The sequence below is a fragment of the Equus quagga genome, chromosome 1 (genome assembly GCF_021613505.1).
Source record: "Equus quagga isolate Etosha38 chromosome 1, UCLA_HA_Equagga_1.0, whole genome shotgun sequence".
NCBI classification, from domain to species: Eukaryota; Metazoa; Chordata; class Mammalia; order Perissodactyla; family Equidae; genus Equus; species Equus quagga.
In genome coordinates, this window is record NC_060267.1 from 38887647 (window position 1) to 38912905 (window position 25259).

Sequence of the window (25259 nt, forward strand, 5' to 3'; positions counted from 1 at the left end):
TTTGAGAAAAATTATTTGGGTTAGTTTACAAATGTTTGAGCATTATGAAAATCTCCAGAGGGGAAAAAAAGATAACCTCTGACCGTAAGAATGAGATACTCAGTTCATGATGTCGCTTGCCAGTTATTGCAGTTCTTAAAGATTAACATGTTCCTCTCTTGGTTAATTTTATTTACAAATGACCACAAATATATTGGCCTCTGAATGAAACAGATGTCTTAAGCATTATATATGATAATATCAAGTATAAACTCTAAACAGGTTAAACATTTTCGAAATCATTTTTAATGAAGTCAGAGACAAATTCAGTTCATGTTTTTCCTCATGTTGAAAGTTGTCCTTGGTAACAAAGGAATACATTTCTTAATTTATATGTATTTGGCATGGAAAATCTAACTAATATAGAAAATTTGTAATAATTCATAACATTGTTAACTGCCCATTGCCTGTCTCCACTCCATTCCATTGAGTTGTTCATATCATCTTAATAACTGGATGGCCCGGGCCAGGTGCCTTCCTCTTACTTTGCATTATCATCATCATCCTCACCAAACAGCCACTGTTCATTGAGGTCTGTTGTGTGTGGGGTGCTTGTAAAAGCATATCTCATTGTCATAACAACCTTATCAAGTAGGTGTTATCATCCCCTTTCCAAAGAAAACTGAGGCTTAGCAAGATTAAGGTATTCTCCCAAGGTCTAATACCTAATAAGTGGTGAAGCCAGAATCTGAAATCGGACATATCTGCTTGCAAATTTGATAAGACTATGGTGCTTCCATGATGGATAGGATGGCAAAACTCCTTAAACAGTTCAAAATCCGCAGCTTACAGGAAATTGTTGTTAAGTATGTAGGGTGAAAAATTGTGACTTGTATCAAGAATGTGAAATTATTGTGTAAGTTTATCTTAATGTTCAGAGAAGCATGAAAAATATGCTTCCCTTAATTTGACGTTATGATAATAAAGCATTTTAGAATTTACAAAGAAGTCTATTTCAGCCTAACATAAGAAGGCAGGCCAAGCACTGTTATTCTCATTTTACAGAAAAGGAAGTTGAGTCTGAGAGAGGCAGGATGTTTAGTGGAATAAAGCCTAGACCCTGAGTCTTTTGCGTTCTAGTTATTTGCTCTTTCTAATACATTTTAAGGAAATCATGTTTATGAACGATGAGAGGAAGCTCCTTGGACATTGCTCCACAATTGCTTAAAAAAATAAAACAAAGGAAAAAAGAAAGGGCTATAAATCAACTTGAAATATCCGCTGAGGGCTTCATTCATTAATTAACTGGTACTTACAAGCGCCATAAGACAACTGTTCTGTGCTATGCGACTACAAAAAGGACGAAACAAGAGAGAGGTAGAGAAATTCACAAACAATGAAAAGACTGAAAACCATTTACAACCAAAAAGTTTTCATCAGAGTTTGAACAAGACTATGCTTAAGCATTCTCAGAAGTCCTCTTGCATATGCCAATTTCTTTGTTACAAATTATCCTCCAGAATGATCTAGATATTCCAAACATTTTTTGCCTGTTACATATCCTAAATCAAATTTACTAAAACTATAATATGTTTTGTTGAGTTTTAAAAATTCTAATTCATTTTTTAAATTGGCAAAATAACATATAACTGAAGACAAGATTGACATAAACATAAAGTGTAATAGAAAATGGCGAAATCATTGAAATTTACACATAAGGAGAAGATAATTAGTCTTACAAAGAGGATTCACATTTAAAATTAATGGGGTTTGTTTTGTTTTGTCTGGACACTGATTTAAAACCTTCCAGTTACTTAATTTCTAGTTATCCTTAGGCTAAGCCAATAAACGTAGGGCTAAATAGATTTTACTTATATATTTAATATTTACTCATATATTTCATACTAGACTATTGGTTAAAACCAGGAAGTACAAGAAACACTGAAACAGAATAAAAAGGATAAAGTTAATGAAAAGCATAAACTTAATGAAAAGTTAATGAGTAGCATAAAAGTAGAAATAATTTTTCAACAGGAAAGAAATGGATTTAATTTAATTTGTTCCTGACACAAAATAAACACTCTTAGGGGTGAAGGATATGAGAGAGAGTTTCTGGTTGTTGAAATAAGAGAAAAAAAGGCCCTGGAAGAATTATGTTTGATGAGCATGCTTGAGTGAAATCTTATCTGCTATATGATATAAATGCTTCCACTAACCCAAAAATTTTCATTGAAACTAACACCACCACAACACGTCTAAGGTGATTAGATCTTTTGTGGATGCTGCTGGAAGTTAGCTCAATGTTGCAGAATCAGCCCAGGAAGTTTAGTAAAGGACAGTCAGATGTAGATCATGTTAAAAATATCTTACTATCTTGGTGAAATTCTAGGGACCAGTGGACCCTAATTTGAGAATCAGTGTTCTATACAGCAGCTTTGTACAGAAACATAAACGCAAGAATAATAAAATGCTCAAGCCGTAGTACCAGGTAAGATATGGTGAATTTGTTAGCCCCTGCCTTCGAGTATCTATCATAGGTATCGCCCAGGCCCTATATCCCCACTAACATTTTTCTAGGATGTTCTAGACGTTACATAGGCCCCTATTCAGAGGCAGTCTGCAGTCTGCACCAAGGTCAGTTGGAGACCAACACTGAGGGTAATTCACTGATAATGTTTGTTTTGCTGCATTTGGGGTTGAAGAGGTGTCAGGCATTTATCAAAGAAAAGAGGGGATGACTGAGGAGAATTTATCTCAAAATACGTTTCTTTCAAACCAAATGCTTAAATGGTTGTGACTGGGTTGATTAGGTTTACAGTTTCTTAAATGACATATATCCTCACTGCCATTCAAGAAAACATTTAAATTATTCATCTTGACTTTATATTAAAAATCTGCCTACGAAATAAGACACCAAGAAAATGACAAGAATGAGAACAATTCTTCACTGGTAAAGAAAAAAAATTATGAGCTACTCCATATCAGGAATTCATCTGTGGTATTTTCACTTCATCAAAACTAAAAAAAAAAAATTTTTCCAACTCCTGTTTAGGAATATCTTTAAAGTTTAGTTGGTTCTTTCTTTCTCTGGTTAAACATACTGATGTCTTTTTCTACAACTCTAAATTCTGGCATTTTTACTTCAATATTACTTTGCTTCAAGAACAGTTACAAATTCGACAAGATATTTAGATTTTTATGAGAAGAAAGTGGACATATATTACTATTAGCCCAAATCTACCATTTGATTACATTTCATCATTGATTTCAAGCATAAAGAATCCTGACTGGGGCAACCATTTTCCAGATTGTGAAAGGGAAACCATCCCAGTCACCAGTGACTACCACATCGCCACCATGCTTGTGATCTATGCCTAAAGCAGAGCTTTCCACATTGTTTATGATACCATAAGATGGATGTGGTTAATTGTTTTAAATAAGTAAATAGTAAAGCAATCTTTTTCCTTTTTTAAATACAACTTGAAGTTTATTGAAACTTGTATATGGGTCACACACATCTGTAAAATAAATCTATCTTTGCAACCTTTAAAGAAAAAGCCAATAAATGCAGATTATATATTAAAAGTCCTCATACGTTGCCAGAGTCCACACTAAAATAAAGAATTACAACCTGTTTTTCTTGAGACATCTTTTTTTCCCAGATTTATTGAGACATAACTGACATTGTATAAGTTAAAGGTGTACAACGTGATTTGCTATATGTATACATTGTAAAATGATTACAATAAAGCTAGTTACATCCCTCACCTCACACAGTTACCTTTTTGTATGTGTGAGAACTTTTAAGATCTACTCTCTTAGCTGCTTTCAAGCATACAATACAGTATTGTTAACTAGAGTCACCATGCTGTACATCAAGGGGGTCCTTTTCAGACTTCCCTACGATTGCACTTTAGGATCTCTCTCTTTATCTACAAGTACATCTAAAACACTTTACCAATTTTATTCCACTCAAATAAAGTTACATTTAACTGCCTATAAGAACTAAGTTCATATCACTTCCATAGTCTTTAAAGTATCAAAATATTTGCTTATCCCAGATTTAGGATGCTATAGAAAATTATGAAAAATATGAAATTAAAAATGGCAATGTAATAACTATTATACCATCTCCCTCTGCTGGATAGTGTTAAAAACTTACTCTAATATATGTGCCTAAAGTTGTGGTTGCATAGTCAAGTGACATGGAGACCAAAATCAATTAACCTAATGGCTTATCACTAATTTTGTCATAGAAAAAAAAGTCATGTGACCTGTCCACTTTGATGAACTTTGCTTCATAACGGCTCTCTTCTAGCCCATGTCGAATGTGGCATATAAAGTAAGATAAACATTTTTATCATGCTTATCACAATATTTGACTACAATTATTCAGTTAAGATAGGAGTTTTTAAAGAATAATTTGGAAGATCTAAAACTACTATAGCGAAAGAACAGGTATCATGGTTACTCCAAAGGATTTCAAAATTCTTTCTTCAGTCAAATCTTCGGGTGAGGAATTTTGGTCCAGTTGTTCAAATATAGCCCTTCATATCTTAGGACAGAAAAATTGCTATTTGATTAGTCTAAGAAAGCCTCTATCATTAGATAATTCACAGAATACCTGGAACTAGAATTTATTCTCTTGTACGACATAATTTAGAACAAAGGTCTGGACTCTAACCCTAAATATTTGGTAGCAGCTGTGTGATCTTGACAATTTATCTAACCTTTCTCATGTTCAATCTCTTCATCTCTAAAATAGAGTTAATCATCACACTTGCTGCTTAGGGTTATTTTTAGGATTATTTAATTCGATGGATAAAAAGTGTTTATCCAAGTGCCTCACTCAAAGGAAATGCTTAATAAATGTTAGCTATTTTTAAATAATAATACTAAACATGAGTCTAATGAAGGAAGTAATGCCAAATTTAAATGATGTGAATGAGTCTTATGGAATTGTGCATTCAAATGTATGATTTTGCCAGTCCTCTTTCTATATGTTTAAGTAAAAGTATAGAGATAATAATGCATTCATGCGTTAATATGCTCCTTGATAACCAAAACTGACATTAACACTTAAACTCTAAGGCGCTTGAAAAGACTGGCTAGATCTAGAACGGACTTTAGACGTTATTTTGTACAATCTCCATGTTTTGCATTCATGAGAAGACTAAAGCCTTGAGAGGCAAAATGATCTCTAACAATAATCGGGCTACAATCTAGTCACCAGATGATATACAGCACAGAGTTAAAGCCCAGACCCTGAAGGCTAGTTCAGGACACTTCTCAAAACATCATTTTCCTGGCATAAGATGCTTTTCATTTCATAGTCACTTGTTCAATACACATAACAAATACGAAAACACAACATATGATGCAAATTATGACGTGACCAAATGTGAATACGAAATTAGTGTATTTTGTCCCTGAAAAGAGCTACCATAAAAATAAATCTCATTGGTTTAAATTATGTAGAGTATGCTTCACTATTTGTCTTCAAATTATCTTTACCTTATTTCATTTTATTCTTAAATCTACCTTATAAAGTAGGAAGGGTATATCTTGTTAATTGCATTTTTTTTTTGAGGAAGATTAGCCCTGAGCTAACTGCTGCCAATCCTCCTCTTTTCACTGAGGAAGACTGGCCCTGAGCTAACATCCATGCCCATCTTCCTCTACTTTATACGTGGGATGCCTACCACGGCATGGTGTGCCAATTGGTGCCATGTGCGCAGCCGGGATCCGAACCGGCGAACCCCGGGCCGCGGAAGCAGAACGTGCGCACTTAACCGTTGTGCCACCGGGCCCGCCCCTTGTTAACTGCATTTTAAAGAAGGGAAAATTGAGACCAAGAGAAATACAATTTCATTGCTAGTGACGGGTGAAACAATTACCAGGTCTCTGGACTCCTGGTCAATAGTTTTCTTCAGTCTTTGCATCATGATGACATTCAGCTATAAAACTGATACCTTCTGTCCATCATTAATAAATGTTAAATGTGTAAAAACAGAATCATCCAAATGAATGAATATTTTGATGTCTATAAAATTAAGTATGCATCCTAAGATACATGTTATCAAGAGTTTGACCTCAGAGACAAGGTCATGGTCATTGTTAGCTTTACATTAATTTAAAATATAAATTGACAAAATTTTTCATTCCTACAACGCACCCTTCAAAAGCAACTTAAGGTTATAATCAATTAGGAATAGAAAAATTTCAAATGCATCATTAAAAAAAGCACCTAAATTTAACCAATTATTTTTTAAGACTCAAAAAAGCCTTTCATGTTTGAATGTAACTTGTAAAAGATATCTCACAAGTTAATCATCAGATTCTGAGTTAATTTTACAAATGACCTTCACTTTGAAGTGTCCCCTTAAAGATATCCCAAAGTGTTGCTAAGTAGAGTAAAACAAATTCTGACTGTACTTTAACATTACGATAGGTTCTATTGATGTAACAGCATTATCAACTACCCACCCTGGTCAGATAATACCTTTCCCAAGGCACTAGGGCAATAAAGATTTGCCTAAGCCGTGCTGTCGGGATTGTAAATCCTCTCTGAGAAAAGCAGTTTACCCCTTTGCCACGTGTACTGCCTGGATTAGGAGCATGCAAGGGAGTGCTAGGCAGAGGGAATTTCCGGGTGTGGTGTTCCTGTCCGTCCTGTGAGCCCTGGGCAGTGGTGCAGCCACTCTCTACTCCTCTCCCAGGAAGCTGACCAGGGCTGTGCCTGGAAGTTGCTAAAAAGGAAAGGTGACGTGATCATGACAGGGAAGGCGAGGAGTGTGACCAAGGTCATGAAATCAGTTAGGTTAGTGTGACTCCAGTCTAAGGTTCTAGTAAAAAGAGCATGGCATTTTAAAATAGGCCAGATCTGAGCTTGAATTCCTCAATTTCTTGACCACTAGTACAACTTTAAGCAATTACGTTACCCTCTCCGTTGAATAGGCATACAACCTTAGGAAAGTTGCCTAACCTTTTCATGCCTTAATTTCTCATCTGTAAAATGACATAATGCCTCTTAGGGTTGTTGTGGGTTAAATGAGTTAATATTTGCAAAGCCCTTAGAGAAGGAGCTGGCATACAGTAAGCCCGATTGACATCTTAGCTATACTTATTATTCTCTCTGAGCCTCAGTTTCCTCATCTGGGAAATGCAGATAACAGAACATGGCTTGCAGAGCTGTTTCGAGAATTACGTGAAAATTCAATACTTGCTCTATAAACGGTACTGTTATTGTTATTGTTTTCTCCATGCAAGTTATTTTTTTGTATTGGACTATGGTACCATATACTCTTATTCTAAATGAAAAAAAAACTGAGCTGGATCTTTCTCTAGTTATAGGATGACAGGTTATGACACAAGTCTGGAATTTAACCCTAATTCAACCTAGGTTACAGTAGAAGATACTATTTGCAGACAAACTAAGTAAATCATTGAAATTGAGTTACGTTAAAAAGGTCCTTCATACAGGTGATAAAAAGAGCCATAAAATTCAATGTCAGAAACACACTCAGTTTTAAGATCTCCAAGAATAATAAAGATATTCCACAGGACAGTTTGCCCATATATACTCTTTGCCATGAGGCTGCTAATATTCATTCACGACAGCTCGTCAAAGTTAAATCCTCAGAGAAGACTACAAGACATTCTTCAGTTTGGACAAAGATAAGCGAAAGGAGACATGACGTGCAAACTTGCTGATCATTTTTCTTCAAGAGACCAGCACCAACACTACCCGTGCTGAAGCACTGATGCAGCCCGGGGGCAAAAACAAGGGACCAAGACTAGAGGGAAGCGAATGAGACACTCGCCTTGGGTATAGAAACCTCAATAACCAAGATACATAATACTGTAATACAATGTTCTTTAAAAACTGTAGGGCCGGCCCCATGGCCAAGTCATTAAGTTCGTGGGCTCTGCTTCAGCGGCCCAGGGTTTTGCCGATTCAGATCCTAGATGCAGACATGGCACCGCTCATCAGGCCATGTTGAGGCAGCATCCCACATAGCACAGCCAGAGGCACTCACAACTAGAATATACAACTATGTACTGGGGGGCTTTGGGAAGAAGAAGAAAGAAGGGAAAAAAAAAGAAGATAGGCAACAGATGTTAGCACAGGCACCAATCTTTTTTTTAAAAAAATTCAAAACTAATGCAAAAAAATCCATGATGAGCAAAATATCAAAATTTTAAGTAAAGTCAGTGAATTAATTTTTTATGGCTTCTATAACATATTAACTTGAACTTAGTTGCTTGAAACAACACAAATTATTATCTTATCTTACAGTTCTGGAGTCCAGAAGTCTGACATGGATCTGGCAGCTAAAACTAAGATGTCGACAGGGCTATATTCCTTCTGGAGACTCGAGCGAAGACTCTGTTACCTTGCCTTTTCCAGCTTCTGGAGGTTGCCTGCATTCCTTCGCACATAGATCCCTTCATCCATCTTCAAAGCCAGCAACGCTGGGTTGAGTCCTTCTTACAATGCATTACTCAGACTAGACTACCTCTTCCACTATTAAGGATCCTTGTGATTACATGGGACCCACCCAGATAATCCAATATAATCTCCCATATCAAGGTAACATATGCACACAGGGTCCAGGCATTGGGTCTTGGACATCCTTGGGGGTCCTTTCTCTGCTTACCATAAAGAAAATCCAACCCTACCGTCACATGACCCTGGCTCGCTCTCTACACCCAAATCCTGGTCTTGCCTTGTTGTTAATTGACAAATTGTGGTTATATTAGTCCTGAGTTTTCTGGATTGGTAGCACTCTATTCATCATACCCTTATAAAATCTAGAGTTGTCTCGAGGCAAAGCTGTTCTGAAAGTGGCCCAGAAGCATACAAGTAATAAAAAAATTGCAAAACAAGGGGCCTCCCGGTGACACAGCAGTTAAGTTCGCAGTTCCGCTTCAGTGGCCCTGGGTTCAAGCCAGTTCAGATCCCGGGTGCAGACATACCCACGGCTTGGCAAGCCATGCTGTGGCAGGCGTCCCACATATAAAGTAGAGGAATATGGGCATGGATGATAGCTCAGGGCTAGTATTCCTCAGCAAAAAGAGGAGGATTGCTGGCAGATGTTAGCTCAGGGCTAATCTTCCTAAAAAAAAAAAAATTGCAAAACAAGCATGATAAATAATTTGTTTATATGCAAAGGCAGAATTGTTTGAGTATTTGGAAGCTGCTGAAAAGCTAAAATTCACCTATAAAGCATTAATGGTTTTTTTTCTATGCAGTAAACATCATACTCTGTTATTCTAAAATGTTTCCTCTCTTACTTTTATTTTACTCATGACTTATTTTAAGTACTGCAAATGTTTCACATGGAAGTTAGGACTGTTTGCTCTCAGTCTTTAGCTGGGGTAGAGCACCACACCTCCCTTCTGCAAAGGCCCTGCGTGTTCCAGGATGGCTTTCTGTTCATATCAAGTGAGGCTTGGTGATACCGTTCCTGAGAACTCTGAGCATACAGGTGCCTTCTCTAGACCTTGTGTTGGATTTTTCTATCTTGATCTTCTCCCATGTTTCTGAGGTGCTGAGTACAGAGATTATCTTATTTACCATTTGGCACAAAATAGTTGTCAGACAGTTTTGCAAATGTTACAGCGTTGAATTTTCAAACTATTTCAAAGAATTAAGCACTGTCTTCTTTTCCTGTGTCCCAAACAGGTGGAGTGACTTACTTGTAAAGCTGGTGCCCTTTCCACCTCCACCCATCCCAGTTCATCCCGACTGGAGGCGTTATCGAGGATATTCAAACACAAGCTTCAATCAAGAGGTATCCCCATGGGTTTCAGACCCTTTACCTTTCCTTAGGAGTCTTTGAAGAGGATGAGGAATACACTGCTCAGGGCATAAGACACCAAGAGACTGCTTTTTTCACACACACACAAAAAGTGTGCTAACAAAAATAATCATCCAAACCTTGTTAGAAAATTGAGCAGCCCAATTCCTGAAGATGTATTAACTACCCTATTTCTGATCAAAGGAAAGAAATTTTGCTTGCTATCAAAGTGTTCAGGGAAGCTGAGAGAAAGACATCTGCTTCATTAACAGCATCCTTGCCAGTAGGGCCAATTAAATTAAGACAGTCTCTTTCCCCCCCACAGATTTGGTTCCAAACACATTACACAAGTTATACTCAGAAAATTCACTTCTAGGAGACCATTTATACCCATTAATCCCAGAGTTTTCTTTGGCAATATTTTTCTATAAAGGAAGTTCTCATTGTTGCCTTAAATTATTGAACACTTTTATTTATACATGAAAGAAGCAAATTCCTCCTCTTCACGCCTTTAGCCAATGCAGCCGGTGCCAGCACTAAGATCGGCAGGTGCAGCTTCCAGCATCTTCTTGGTGCTGGCTGCAGCATCAAGAGAAAAGCCTGCAGGAATCACTTCGAGGGCTGGACATCATGGGCTCTCCCTACAGAGCAGTCGCCAGCAGCTTAGAACTGCCATGTGGAGGTCAGGGAGAGACCTAGGGCCGTGGGCCTTTCTGCCAAATCAGAGTTCCCTCAAGGGTGCACATTGCTCCACAGGGCAAGTGTGAGTCTAGAAAAACAGTCTTCAGACATTTCCCCCGGTAGCTGATACTCTTTTTCCCCAAGCCCTAACATTCCTCCTCTATTTTTTGCCTTCCCAGCTCAGATCCTGACAACAAATTGGCAAAATGCCATCTCATAAACACTAAGAAAATCAAAAGAAAACAAAACACAGAACATTTGCTATAGAGAACTTCACAGTGAAGACGTTAACAAACTATAACATCTTATTTACCTATATAGAACTAGTTTAAATGTTTTCTTCAATAAATAAACACATTAAGAATCTAGCCTTTCTGAGAAATATTCCTTTTCAAATAGTAATCAGGAGACATAAATATTAATTTTAATTCAATTGAGCCGATGTTTCTCAAATTTACTTAATCATCAGAAGCATTTGGAAAGCTTCTAAAAGTATACATTCTTGAGCCTCCACCTAAACTTAGTGAATCAGAATTACTCAGGGAAGTGCCCGAGAATCTGAATTTTCACAGGATGATGATATCGGACAAGTTTAGGTCATACTGAATTAGGCAAATCTTTTTTGTGCTCTATTCTACGCATAGCTTTGCACTGGACCCTGTAGCTAAAATAAATATGAGAAGACACATAGCTTATATTCTGGAAGGATTTGAAATCTAGTAGGAGAAATCAGACAAGAAAATAATTATGTAATGAGGCATAATACAAGAAGAGCCAGAAGAGTGTTCTACCAAAATAGATCTACTTGTTTAAAGGAAGCAGAAATCACATCAGGTCGTGAGAAGAGTAAGGAAAAGCTTTAAAGAATATATTCCATTTGAGATGGACTTTACAGAAGTATAATCTTGATAAGAATCAGAAAATGCAAAGGCACAGAGACATAAAGCCCACTATGTGAATGAGAAAGATTGACACTGTTTGGCTATAGTACAGTGGGTAGTCAATGCAAAGGCTGGAAATTTAAACCAGTGCCCAACTGAGAGACTATTGAATGTTTGGCAGTGCAATGTATATTTCATTTCATAAGAGATGGGATCAATGAATAAAGACACAGGGTCGGCTGGTAATGATGCGCTCCACACGGCACTGCAGCCAGAGTCCTCACAGAACAGAAGAAGGAGGGCTTGGACACTTAGTAAAATTGATTCTGAGGTCTAAACCTGAAAAATACGAGATACCAGGTCTTCAAATCAAACCAAATCCATCATTTAATTCTATTTATTTATTTATTTATTTATTTCTAATATGTAATTTCTGCATGGATGATAGGACTACATGCAATTTTTGGCCATTCAAAAAGTTCAAAATAGGGGCTGGCCCAGTGGTGCAGCAGTTAAGTTCACACGATCTGCATCAATGGCCTGGGGTTCGCCGGTTTGGATCCCAGGTATGGATCTACACACCGCTTATCCAGCTATGTTATGGCAGGCATCCCACATATAAAGTAGAGGAAGACGGGCACGGATGTTAGCTCAGAGCCAATCTTCCTCAGCAAAAAGAGGAGAATTGGCAGCGGATGTTAGCTCAGTGCTAAGCTTCCACGATAAAGAAAAAAAGCTCAAAATACCAAACAAACTCCTTGGGGATTTGGTGTTTTTGAAAACATAAATTCAGTCTAAATTAAGACCTACAGAGTTGTGTACTGCCTACCAATAGGTATACCTATATCCACAGAAGTCAAACAAACAGATTTTGCCGTCCTTTTGCTAATAGTTAACATGACCAAATGGAAACAAAATGATCTTTTCCGGGCATATCTGCAGCACGGAAAAATGACTGATCTTTTGGCATGATATATTTATGTAAATATTAATCAACAGCTTTTGATAAAGAAAAGTACAGCATATGCTTAAGCAAACATGCACATATGTCTTTGAAAAATATTTAAAATACAAGCAGCTTTGTGGAAATTCTCAAGAATTATCCCAAACGTTAACAATTATATTCTCAAAGGAAAGATTGGTCTCTATAAATGAAATAAATGCAGGGATTTTTTTTTTTTTAGTACTTGCGATTGTGCAACACAGATGTCAAGATATGTTTATACTAAGAGTTGGGAAAATAAGAACAATGCTACAGATACAGATCTTAAAAAAATCAAGAGCTAAGCAGAAAAAAAGAGGTTGGAAAAACCTGTGCATGATTTTCTGTTCTCCTTTCTGTTCGTTGCTTTCATGAGCACTTAAAGCTTGGGCAACTCTATGCTGAAAACTACAGAGGGGACAGGCAATAATAATAATTACCATTTGTTAAGCATCTGTTTTGTGCTAGAGCATCTGCTAGACTCTTTACATTTGTTATCCTGCAAAGTAGGCAACTCCTATTATCCACAGAGAGATTAAAGAAATTATCCAAGGTTACAGAAGCAGTAATAATAGTGCCTAATTCATTGGGCTATTATGAAGATTAAAATGGGTTAAAACGTGGAAAGTATTTAAAACAGTGCCTGGCATGCACTATGTAAATATAAGCCATTATTATTAGGTCATAAGAAGACCAAAATCTGTCTGACTTTCGTTAAAATATAACTTACTACAGTAAAATGTTTTCCATTTTTATATTCCCATCACATTCCTAGTGTTATTGATTCATAGAAGCACCATGTCTTAGTAACTTTATATTTATAATCTGCATTATAATCTAAAATTCAGTTAAAGAATATTAAAGAAAAAGTATATGGAAGGAAGGCCTCCTTGAGATTTATTAGCAGAGCAAATAAGTCATATCTTGCCGGTTACAAGTTCCCCCCGCCCTATTTGTATAGTTGTGGAGTGTGTGCTCAATCAGACAGCCAAATTTGTAAGTGATCTGTCTATGCGTGTTTCAATGTGTCACAGCCAAGGCAAGGCCTCACGGTCTCCTCCTCTATCAGGACAGAAAACAGATTGCAGAATTCCTCAGCTAGATTTTCTCACTAAATTCTTCTGTTTCAAAAAATACAGTTGCCTTCTAAAAGAAGTTGTCTACGTTAACATGTAATAGGTTTATTATTGTTATTTTAAATAAATATACACATACAAAAATCAGTTTTAATTTCTAATATTTAATATCAATACATACAAACCACAAAAAAAGGAAGAAATCTCTGGGGAATTTCAATAACTGTTAAGACTGTAAAGGGGTTCTGAGACAAAAGGTTTGAGAACTACTGCTGCAGGTGCCATTGTTATACTTCCTGTAGATAAACTGAGGCTTGGCTCTACCCAGCTATAAGAGCACCATAGCTAATTGGGCTGGGGGGTGTGTGTGTGAGTGCATGCACTTTGCATGTCCCACACATGCCTGGTATGTACGAGTGCGAAGCAAATGTGAAAATTAATGACAGTATTCCAGTGGACAGTGTTGCACGTATTTTATATTATGTCCTCCTCTCATAGCCTTTGAGGTAAGTATTATTATCGTTTGCATTTTGAAGATGAGGAAATTAAGATGTAAAGAGGAAAGGGGCATTCAATAGTGAAAGCATAAACAATGGGGCAGAAGCAATAAGCAGAGAATCTATCTTTATCTAGAAGAGGAATCTTTCTAACTAAGATAGCAAAATTAAGGAAAGGGGGAATGAGTGAAAGAGAGCAAGACTCAGAGTAAATAAACAATCGAAAAATTAAATAACTCTCCTTGTTTGATTCTGGGAAATGATTTCTCTCCATTTGCACATAGAGATATTAATATTAATACTTGATCTGACTCTTCTCATGTTTGTAAGGATCAAAATAAAGGCAAATGTTTACAGAAATTATCTTCAAGCTACCAGAAGTCCAATAGTAATAAATAAGGCTACATTGTGTATGCCAGAAAGCACTGTAATTATGCACTTACGAATATTTCAAGATTACTCAGCTTAGAAGGACTTTCTACTTATTAGTTCGATAATTTCTTAATGTTAAGTACACTATTTTTGAGTGTTATTTGTTTTTCCCACCTTGGATTCTTAGTCTACTTAGTTTGAAATCATGATGTGCGTTAAGTTAATTGTTGGCAATGTGTTTGAAAGGTATTGCTAATTATTGGCATTTTCATAAATATTACAACCATATGCTTTATAAATGACTAGGGAAAACCTCAATCACAGAATTTTTCAGAAAGCCACGATACCTCGTGTAGCGTGTCATGAAATGAAGGCCAGAAAAGAATGCTTTCCAAATTTTCCTTGTTGTTTGTTGACTTGAAAATTACTTTATGAAATAGAATCGGCCATAGTTTACTTTTCTTCTAAAGTGTGTGTGTGTGCGTGTGTGTGTATTTATCAAGTTTAAGCACCAGCAACCTGTTTGCAAATGGAATGTCACCAAGCCACTCTCAAGCTTTGACCAGGCACATTCATCTTACCATGTCTGGCAGCAACCACAGCAGGGTTGCCTATATTCACCAGTCTTGGCAATGAGCTGGCACCAGAGATCTGCTCAAGAGAACGCATGTAACTCTCAAGGCTGATGCTAGTTTGGTTTAGCTTAGAAAGTCAAGAAAATTGAAGCCTCTTGCATTTCTAACATTAGGTATACAATTAAAGGCAAATAGCTCTAATATCTGTTCCTCTGTAAAATACAATCAATAATAAAGTTTAGTGAAGAAAATGCAATCTTTATCTCAAAGACTGCAAAAAATAAAGGAGCATTTTAAAATCCTGAAATTTAATTATTCATTAAAATCATTATGCAATGTCTATCTCAGTCCCATGAATGGATGTGTTCGAGAAAAGAGGTCCACTCTGAAGCCAGCCTTGTTCTGTCTTTGACATTTAATAGCATCAAGAAGACAAAATCTGAAACAACTAGAAAACAATATAAAGCAATCTGTTAAAAGGACTAGATTTATCATACAGACCAAGTACTATAGGAATTTGGAGGAAGAAATACAACTAGGCTAGAATGACTTGAATTGTTGTATTAAAAGAAGAAAGAAAAAGAATAGCTCTGAAACCTGGCAAAGCTAAGTTGCATAACGTAAAACATTTTGCTTAATTCTTTCTTTCCAGATATCGGATGCTACTACTCATGTGTGGAAAAGAAAGAGAATTCCGTTGTCTCCCACCCTATGTTCTCTTCTGAAGTCAAGTTTATGCTCCATGCCAGAGAGAGAAGGATTATCCTCCTCACAGACACCTGAGCACTAAATATAACACATCAGACCAAAACTTTCTTCCTGAGGCAGTATCTCAAAGTCCATATGAGCCACATGCATCCATTGTCACCAGAAACTGGAGAATCTGAAGATAGAATTTCCTTCCCCTACAACTAATCCTTCTAGTTTCCTTCCTCTGAAGGTTTTCACAAACATGGCCTCCAACGGTAAAAATCTGAAACTTTGAACTCATTGTTATTACTGTCTCATCTGAATTTAGGCAAGAGATACACATCCCTAAGTGAAAACACAGCAGTGACTCCTTGAACTAAACACAAACAACTGCACATAGAGAGAAATATTTTTGGAGGAAATTATAAAAATTAATATAAAAGAAGAAAAAACATATGAGGCTGTTCTCTAAAACAGCAAAGGCAAAAATATTTCAAAGTAATATCTGACATGGAAGACTTTAATAATTCTGGGTATAGTTCCTTAAAAACATAATTCATCATAATATCTAAAAATGTATATAAATAACTACCTAATGAAAATCTAATAAATATTTGACTTTCTCTAAGTGGAAGAGTAAACTGTACAATTTCTGCCCAATCTCTTTTGTGTCATTTCAGAATTCCTGTGAGAAAAGCAAATACTTATGCATTTCCTGGGCTAGTGATGTGCAGCCTGTGGATTTCTGCAGACGTTAGTGGTGTCAGCCTTGGATTGCATTCTCCATGTTCTACATGGCCATTGTGGGTCCTAAATATTATATCTAACATCTTTAAGCATGTGCTATAGCAAACATTGCAGAACACGTCTTGTAAGCATTATATGGTACTTACACAAGATATTTCCCTACAGAAAAAGTTGTTTATACAACGTATATCATAACAATTACATGGAGATGAACACATTCATCAGAACATTTGTGTAGATTTACTCTGCCCTTACTATAGAGTGTGAGGTTTTTGATGGAGGCAGAGATCCTTAAAATAGTGATGTACACTGTTGATCAGTTCATTCATTCACTCATCCAAGAAGCAGTTACTGAGGGCTTACCTTATGCCAGGTACCACATTAATCATACGAATAAGACAAGAGTAAACATGATATGATCCCTCTTTCAACTCACAGTATAGTGGGGTTGACAGATAAACAACTTTAAAAAGAGTGAGAGAGAGCATAATAGATTCATGTTTAAAGCTCTGTAGGGGGACAGAGGAAGCAGTAGCAAACTGGGCCCACATGTCAGGGGCGATGATGGTGAAGAGCCTTGCCAAGAAAAAGGTACTTATTTCACTATAGACTCAAGAGGGACAGATAATGCAAGCAAATGAAGCAGTACGTGCAAATAGACAGAGACAGGAAAGACTATTTGGAATTTTTAGTACTGCACATGGTTTAGAAGGCCTGCTGCATAGAGCACATACAGGCAAGCAGGAGGAAGAGGAGCTGGGGGGGGACGGTGCGCCCTGTGGTTGAGTGGTCAAGTTCACATGTTCCACTTCAGCAGACCAGGGTTTGCTGGTTTGGATCCTGGGCGTGGACCTACACACCACTTATCAAGCCATGCTGTGGTGGCAACCCACATAGAAGAACTAGAATGACCTACAACTAGGATACGCAACTCCGTACTGGGGCTTTGGGAAGGAAAAAAAAAAAGAGAAGATTAGCTCAGGGATAATCTTCCTCACCCAAAAGCATACCTTAAAAAAAAAAAAATAGAGGGGCTAGAAAGGGAAGCAGAGTCAGATCAGGTACGTTATGTTAAAGGAATCCAGATTGCTTCCGGAAGGCATTGAGAATGACCTAACCAGATCTGTGGTTCAGAAAGAGAACTTGTGGAAGCATCAAGAATGATTTGGTTGAGCAAAGAGATCATCATAGAAAAAACAAGCAAGAATGTTCCAAAGCTGAGCGTAGTTAACGACTTTGGCAGATGCTGCCTGTTGCCTATGTAATATCTATTTTCCTTTCATCACTACCTACAGAATTATAATTTTCTTTGAGATGGCAATGTGCCAATAAAAAAATGCCCATGTCGCTCAAAGACTGATTTGAGGCTAAAGCCATATGACCATAGTTCTGTCCAACAAGATGTAAGGGGAAGTCTACTGGGAAAGGCCTCTGTAAAATCTGTTGTTTTCCTGATTAAAGAGGGAGAAACACAGTTAACACATGCCTTTCTGTTCAATTTTATCCCTCTTCCTCCCTGAAATGTGAACATGATACCTAGAGATGGAGCAATCACGTTGTGAACTCCAGGATAAAGCCACACATGAGGGATGATAGCATTAAAAAAAAAAAAAGAAATCTGGGCCCTTGATGGTTCCTTTAAGCCCTTGTACCATCCCAAGCTGCCTAGCTCCAGATTTCTTTTGACATATACAAAATAAATCCTGTTTGTTAAGAAACTATAGTCAGATTTCTATTATGTATAGCCAAAAATAATACTAACTGACTGAAAAAAATTCATGGGTAAGGGCAAAAATAATCTAAAAGACAAAACTAAACAATAAACAGTAAACAAGCAGAGAAGAGAATCTTGTTCCAGACAGAATGAACCAGAAAAGACCTCAAGTTTTTTATCGTGATTTATATCTTCAAAAGCCTCAACATTTGTTTTTGTCAATCTCATCATATATTGACTTTTAAAAGTTTAAGCCCATGATCTAATTCCTCCTATTCTACCTCACTTTTTGGGTAAAAGGAGCATGTAGAGCCTTATTCACTAGTTTGTTTTTCATGAAAGCAAGAACAAATTGAATGTCGGCATTATTATAGTTTTAAAGACAAAAATTCCCATCAACACACAAGTTATGTTTTAAAGTGTGCCAGACCTACTAAGTGAGGTTTGGACCTCAAATACAATGGATGGGTCACATCTTCTCTTCCAGTCAACACGCACAGTTGCCATTGGCATTTCTGGGCTTCTAGCCATAAATGGAGGCTAACATGTGGTTCTCAGTCATTCAGTTTCCCTGCACATAACAGGAACTGTTTTAATTATATGTGGGCTAATGCTGACACATTATGTTGTTTCAACTAAGTAACTCCAAACATTCACATCTGAAGTCAACCTACATTACCCCTCTGGCTGCCAGATGTTCTTATGAGGAGCTGTCTCCTCTATAGCGTCATGAACCCTGATTAAAGCAGATGAAGGACATTGTATTTACTTCATCACCCTACTGTGGAACAGTGTTCTGGCTATTGATTACAACTAGCCTCTATTTAGAAAGAATAGCCATTACTACATGAAAAGTTCTCAAAACTCAATTGAGTAAACACTTAATACAACTTAACTGACTGATTTTAACTAATGATTGGTCAGCCTGACCTAAATGGACAAATCCTTTGTGACGTTATCTATTTTTACTATGGTCTGAGAGTCAGGAATATCACTTCTGAGAAGTTCTTTTTCTCTGGATCAGGATGATAAATAATGAAAGAGTCCTTTCCATACAATATTGCAAAAGATGAGACGTTATGCATAACATATTTTACGTCTACCCAGCTGCATGCTGGTTTGATTGACCCCAGATGCTAGCAAAAGGCAAGTCAAAAAGCAAAGCCACAGAGCATGTTTAAACATCTTTTTTATTTATACCTGCATAATCAACTCAATGGTCAGAATACACATTTAAAAATAAGATTTACTGTGAATACTGTTAGCCAACATCTATCACAGCTCAACTTTAGGAATGATTAAATATGAAAGCCTTATATTGAATCAAGATGGTAGAATTTTCACACATTGTATTAAAGGAGAGAATGGGAAAAGATAAAGAAGAATGATAATTTTTTACACCAAAAGCTTTGCTATCTATAGCTTTCCAAGCCTGGAACTTCTAGAAGTTAGAAAGTTGACATTAGTGTGGACTTATTTATACAGGAAAAATGAGATGTTCCTATGACACAGGGTTTTTAGTGATACTTATTCTAGATCTGATGGGGAAGAAATACAAGTCTGGTGGGACTGAGACAACTTGTAGATCTAAAATTCTACAGAAGGCCTACCAAAAAGTTTAATTTGAGTATCAACTCTAATTGATTGGTAGTATTTGTCTGGAACATTATATGGAGAAGACTTCGGAGGTAGAGCACAAGATCAGAAAGGAAGAATGCCATAATTAATTAACAATATCTTCCATGGGTAGGAGTGGCTAGAACATGTGCCAAATACAGCATCCTACCTATGGTGTGAGTTCTTGCCATCAACTTTAATTTAAACATAAAAATCACAGTTCTTTTTCTCTTATCTAAAGCCAAACAAATGAAATATTAAGAGAATTTAAAGTTCTAGATTTTTTTACTATCCAATGTACCATGGGTGTTGGAGTTTTTTCCCATACCAGCAGATTTGTCTATTAATCTGACAATTACCCATGGTACCGTTCCCTAATGGATGGTTCTACTTGAGGTAAGAAACAAACAGAAGTTCATTCAGCAATTAAATAGGACAGAAATATCTAGAATTTATTAGAATAAAGTAGAGGATGGAAACCAAAGATACAGATAATCTAGATTGGGTAATCAGCCATTTTATTAAATGATCACTTAAATTATATTTATCACCTAAGTTTTCATAGCAAGATAGACGAAAATCAGCAATATTCTAGAACATACAAGTGCAATTTATTTACTTATTTCAATAAGTATTTATTTAGTATCTATTCATTTTCAGGCACTATTCTAAGTATTAGACAAAGGTAAGAGTTATTGTGGTGTACTTTAAAATGAACACAACTTGGTCTCTGGCCTTAATAAGTTGTGATTTAGTATAAAAGATCAAATTTTCAACTAATTTATTACGTAGGACAGTTTAACATGCACAAAACAATAATGTGTACAATTTATGGCTATAGCAGAAATTGCTAAATATCAAAAAACTATTGCTTTTTAAGTTAAGAACTTAGCAGAAATACTTCTATCCTTCGCTGAAATAAACAAAATCAATGAATCAGGAATGATATTATCCTAAGGCTGGCCCCTTATGCCTCCTCATTAGAGGAGACCCCAAAGGACTCTGAACCTACTTCTCATTAAAGAAACCATGAAAGGAGCTTGAAGCTCATATGAAGCATTCATCCTTCCATTCTACCATAATGATCCTCTCAGCTGCTCCAGGCATCTAAACCCAGGGTATGCTCCTGTAATCAACATTTGAAAGAAAGTTATCAGCAAGATCTCGCAGATGACTATCCTGAGTGGGAATAAAAGAAATATCCTAAGTGAGTCAAGAGTATGAATGCAAAGACCAATTCATTAATTCATCAACAATTTACTGATGCTTACTGCATGCAAAGCAATTCACAAGAGACAGGGAATACAAAGTCAATGTAATTTCAATTTCTGTCCTCAATTTCAAGAATCTCAGGTCTAGAAGGGGAGGAAACAACTTGTAAGAAAATGGTTGAAGTGAATCTGAGCTTCTTCCTTATCACTTTCCCTTACCTCCCGTCCCCCACAGCAGGCCTACTGCATGACAATACAGAGGGTAAGTGGGAGCACAGGAAGACTTGAGGTGGTGTGCCCACAGGCACCTGAGGAAGTGAGACATGGGGGAAGGGAGGAACCCAAGCAGAAGATATATTTGTCTCAGTTAGAGCAGTGTGCCTGCTGACATCTCAGGAGGCTGGGCACATGGAGTGGATGCCTGGAGGTGGAGGTGGCAGGAATGGTTGGTAAACTGGCGATACTGAGCCAAGTAAATTATTCAGGATAATAAGAGCCAGGTTTCTCACTGACAAATGCACTTACGTACATAGAAAGAAGGAAGTCTAGAAAGAACTCAAGTGCCTCCTGGAAATTAGATGTATCTATATGAACTCATGTATACATATATTTAAATATATATACATGTTCAAATAGATATAGAAACAGTATAAATAGACTTACATTTACTAGCTTTATATGCTAAGAGGGCTGAGTAGCAATGGCATTCCACTAGCAACGGGTATACTGAGAGCCCAGATCTTGGAACCAGTACTTTTTGAGAAATACCTGATTCCAGGATTGAGGCAGGAAAGTACAAGATAAGGTAGGAATATCTTTTGGGGCCAGAAAGTAAGAACGTGCTCAAAGAATAATGGTGACACATCAAAAAGACACAGGAGCCACCTGAATACAGTTCCTACTGGTATATCTGGGACATATTCAAATGTCAAAACTACTGTCTATTTATGAATGAATGTCTGGTTATGAGGAAACATTGGAGAGAGCCAGGCTGAGTGACATGTGATAGCTAGAATGTAGAGCCTAGATAATTTAAAACTGGGAAAGATGTGGGGAGAAGGAACACTTGTATCATTGGAGGAAACTGAAGAGAGATAAAAACTTAACGCAATATACATTCCTGGATGGGATGCTGGGCCAGAATGGAAAGACGCTTTGTTGAACAGCCAGAGAAATGTGAATGGGATCAGTGGGTTAGATGGTAGAATTGTATCAACAATCTCCTGATCTGGAGGGTTTCATAAAGGTTCTACAGGAGGGTGTCCATGTTTAAGGAAATGACCCACTGCAGTACTTAGGGGTTATGGAGCATCCTGTCTGCAATCTGCTTTCAAATAGTTCAAAAAAAGTGTAATAGTAATTGAGATATTTTTTGAAAAGGGGGTGTGGTGCAAATGTGTTAAACGTTAACAATTGGGGAATCTTGGTGAGGGGTACACAGGACGTCATTGTCATGTACTTTCAACTTCTCTATAAATTTGAAGTTATTTCAAGATAAATTACTGAACTGATTTTTTAAAAGTTAATGTGATGAAGACTACTGCAGAGAGCTACACCAGGAACAAACCTCAGGCAACAAACCCAGGTAATGTAATTTTCTTCACCTTTCTCTTACTTAACTGAATTTCTGTTTTAAGCTCTAGAGTTTGCCAAGAGTCATAGAAACTTAATACATTTCAATTCAGTGACTCCTCACACACCCCTTTTCAGGGGGCAGCTCTGGACTCTAATAAATTCCAAGTTATTGGGGAGAAAAGTGAGAGAATACGAGCTTCGATTTCACCAGCCTTGAAGGCATCCACCGAGACAGTGACGTCTCCATCTGGTCCCATGTCAGCATTCCATGCAGATCCCTGAGGAAATACTCCTCATTCTCCTTCCACACAGCTCCTTTTGGATGGCCGCTTTCTCCACCCTAACAACAACTTGGCATTACATAAGATCCCTTCTACCACCCCCCACCCCTCCAAAAAACCTATATGCAACCCAGGGTAAAGTATGGGAGGACTCCTGAACTGACTGATTGAGATTAACTTTCTACCACCTTAGGAAATGAAAGCACAAAGTAAATATTTAACTGAAATGTAGAAAAATTTTCAAAATTAATTTTCCTGCACACTTGAGTTTGTGATGTGACAGCAGAAAGGAGAGGATGTAGGAGGGGGGATTTCTTGCCTAGCTTTTGAATGTCAAAATCCTAGATCCTTAGGAGAACAGAAAGGAAGGACTCATGTCTTATATTAAAACATTTTGGGGCTGGCCCTGTGGCCCAGTGGTTAAGTTCACACGCTCTGCTTTGGCAGCCTGGGGTTTCACTGGTTCGGATCCTGGGCACAGACATGGCACCCCTCGTCAGGTCACACTGAGGTGGCATCCCACATGCCACAGCTAGAAGGACTCACAACTAAAATATATACAACTTTGTACGGGGGGGGGGGGTTGGGGAGAAAAAATAGAAAAAAAAAGAGAAGATTGGCAACAGTTGCTGGCTCAGGTGCCAATCTTTAAAAAAAAAAATTAAATTAAAAAAATAAAACATTTTGGGGGCTGGCAGGTGGCATAGTGGTTAAGTACGTGCACGTCACTTTGGCAGCCTGGAGTTTGCAGATCTGGATCCCAAGTGTGGACCTTCCACCACTCATCAGGCCACGCTATGGCAGAATCCCACATAAAATAGAGGAAGATGGCATAGAGGTTAGCTCAGTGACAATCTTCCTCAAGCAAAAAGAGGAAGATTGGCAACAGATGGTAGCTCAGGGCCAATCTTCCTCACCAAAAAAAACAAAAAAAAACATTTTGGAGAAAAACATCATGACTAAGGGTGATACTCCCTCTCTTCACCCCCACTCTCCAAGGCAAGAAAAAGATTATCTGGGCTGAGAAGGAAAAGAGTCAAAAGAAAAATGGTAGGACATTGGCAGGATAGAGAAAGAGGGGCCTTGTACCTTGTTTCCTGAGCTAATGCAGAAAGGTAGCAAAACTCCAGATATGTGTGTGGGTTCTAAACCAGATAGTACTTGGGGAGCATTGGTGGTTCAGTGGTTGCATTCTAAATTAGATAGAACTTAACATTCATTTTCCCAGCAGAGTCTTGAGGAGGTGGCAAAACCCAAGAAAGTCTTGGCTGCCTGGTATGCCTTGGCCACTGTTTCTCATTCCTGGCCAATCATTGAAATCACCTGGGAACCATACTAACTCAGACCCTAATCCAGGGCAGGGTTCTCAAACTTTAGCAGATGAAGAATTACCTCCAGGGTTTTTAAACTATATATCTGGGTACCACCCACAGAGTTCTTGATTCCATAGGTCTGGGATGCACCAAGAATTTCAGTTTCTAATCAGTTTCCAGGTGGAGCCGAATACTGCCGCTCCTGGACCACATTCTGAGAACCACCACCCTGGGAGTCCTCAGCTTTAAAGCTCCTCAGGCAGTCCTTATGTTCAGCCAGGGTTGAGAACTGTAGGTCTAAGCAGATGGAGCCCCAGGCAATCCCGCAGACATTCCTACTTGCTACATGGGAGAAACAAAAAACATTGCCCAAGTGAGCCCAAGAGTTGCACAGCAGTAGTGGAGCATAACCTGACTCCAAAGAAACAAAGGTCTCCATGCAAGCCCACATCAATCAATGACCAAGAATGAGATGAGGGATAGATGGCTCAGAGGTCTCTGTAGCCAAATGACATCAAAGAGCAGAAAACCCTTTATTCCCTCCACCACTGCCCACCATAGTCACAATAGTCACACGCCAGGGAGAAAGTAAGGGGGCAGTGGGACTCGCTATTTGGCTGAGAAATTTAAATTTTTACCGCCAGTGGAAAAGGAACTCAAAATAGAAATTATATTGCAACAGAGAAAAATTTAAAAGTTAAAATTTTGTGAACTGATTTTTTTCCTTCTTTTGAGGTAGTAGGCAAGGTCATTTTTCATGGCTGAGGGGACCAAAAAGGGCGTGAGAAGAGTGGTTAAAGTCTGGAATGCTGGTGGACGTAATAGACATGGGAACTGACCAGAGATTGTTAAAAGGATTATCGACCTGAGTTGCAGGGCCAGCTGAGATTGGAAACCACAAATTTGTAGTGGCATCAATTCGCACAGTTGTGTGACTTTTCTCCATTGGTGCTGCCAGCCACAGTGTAGAAACAGAAGGGATTGCTTATATTGATCTAAAGTTGGGGGTCTGTGGATAAGTATAGCTAAAAGATAAATCAATGAAAACACTATAGATCTTGAATGTTAGTTGAGAAGTTTAGCTATTAACTCTCATTGGAAAAGACTGGCAGCCAATTAGGTTTGAAGAAGACAGAAAATTGGAAGCACAAGGATATAACTACAATGTATTACTAAAATGTGAAATATCTTCAAACCCGGTATTGCTACAGAACAAGTATGGAAATAGAAGCATCAGAAAACCACAGTTCGAGAACCTACTTAAT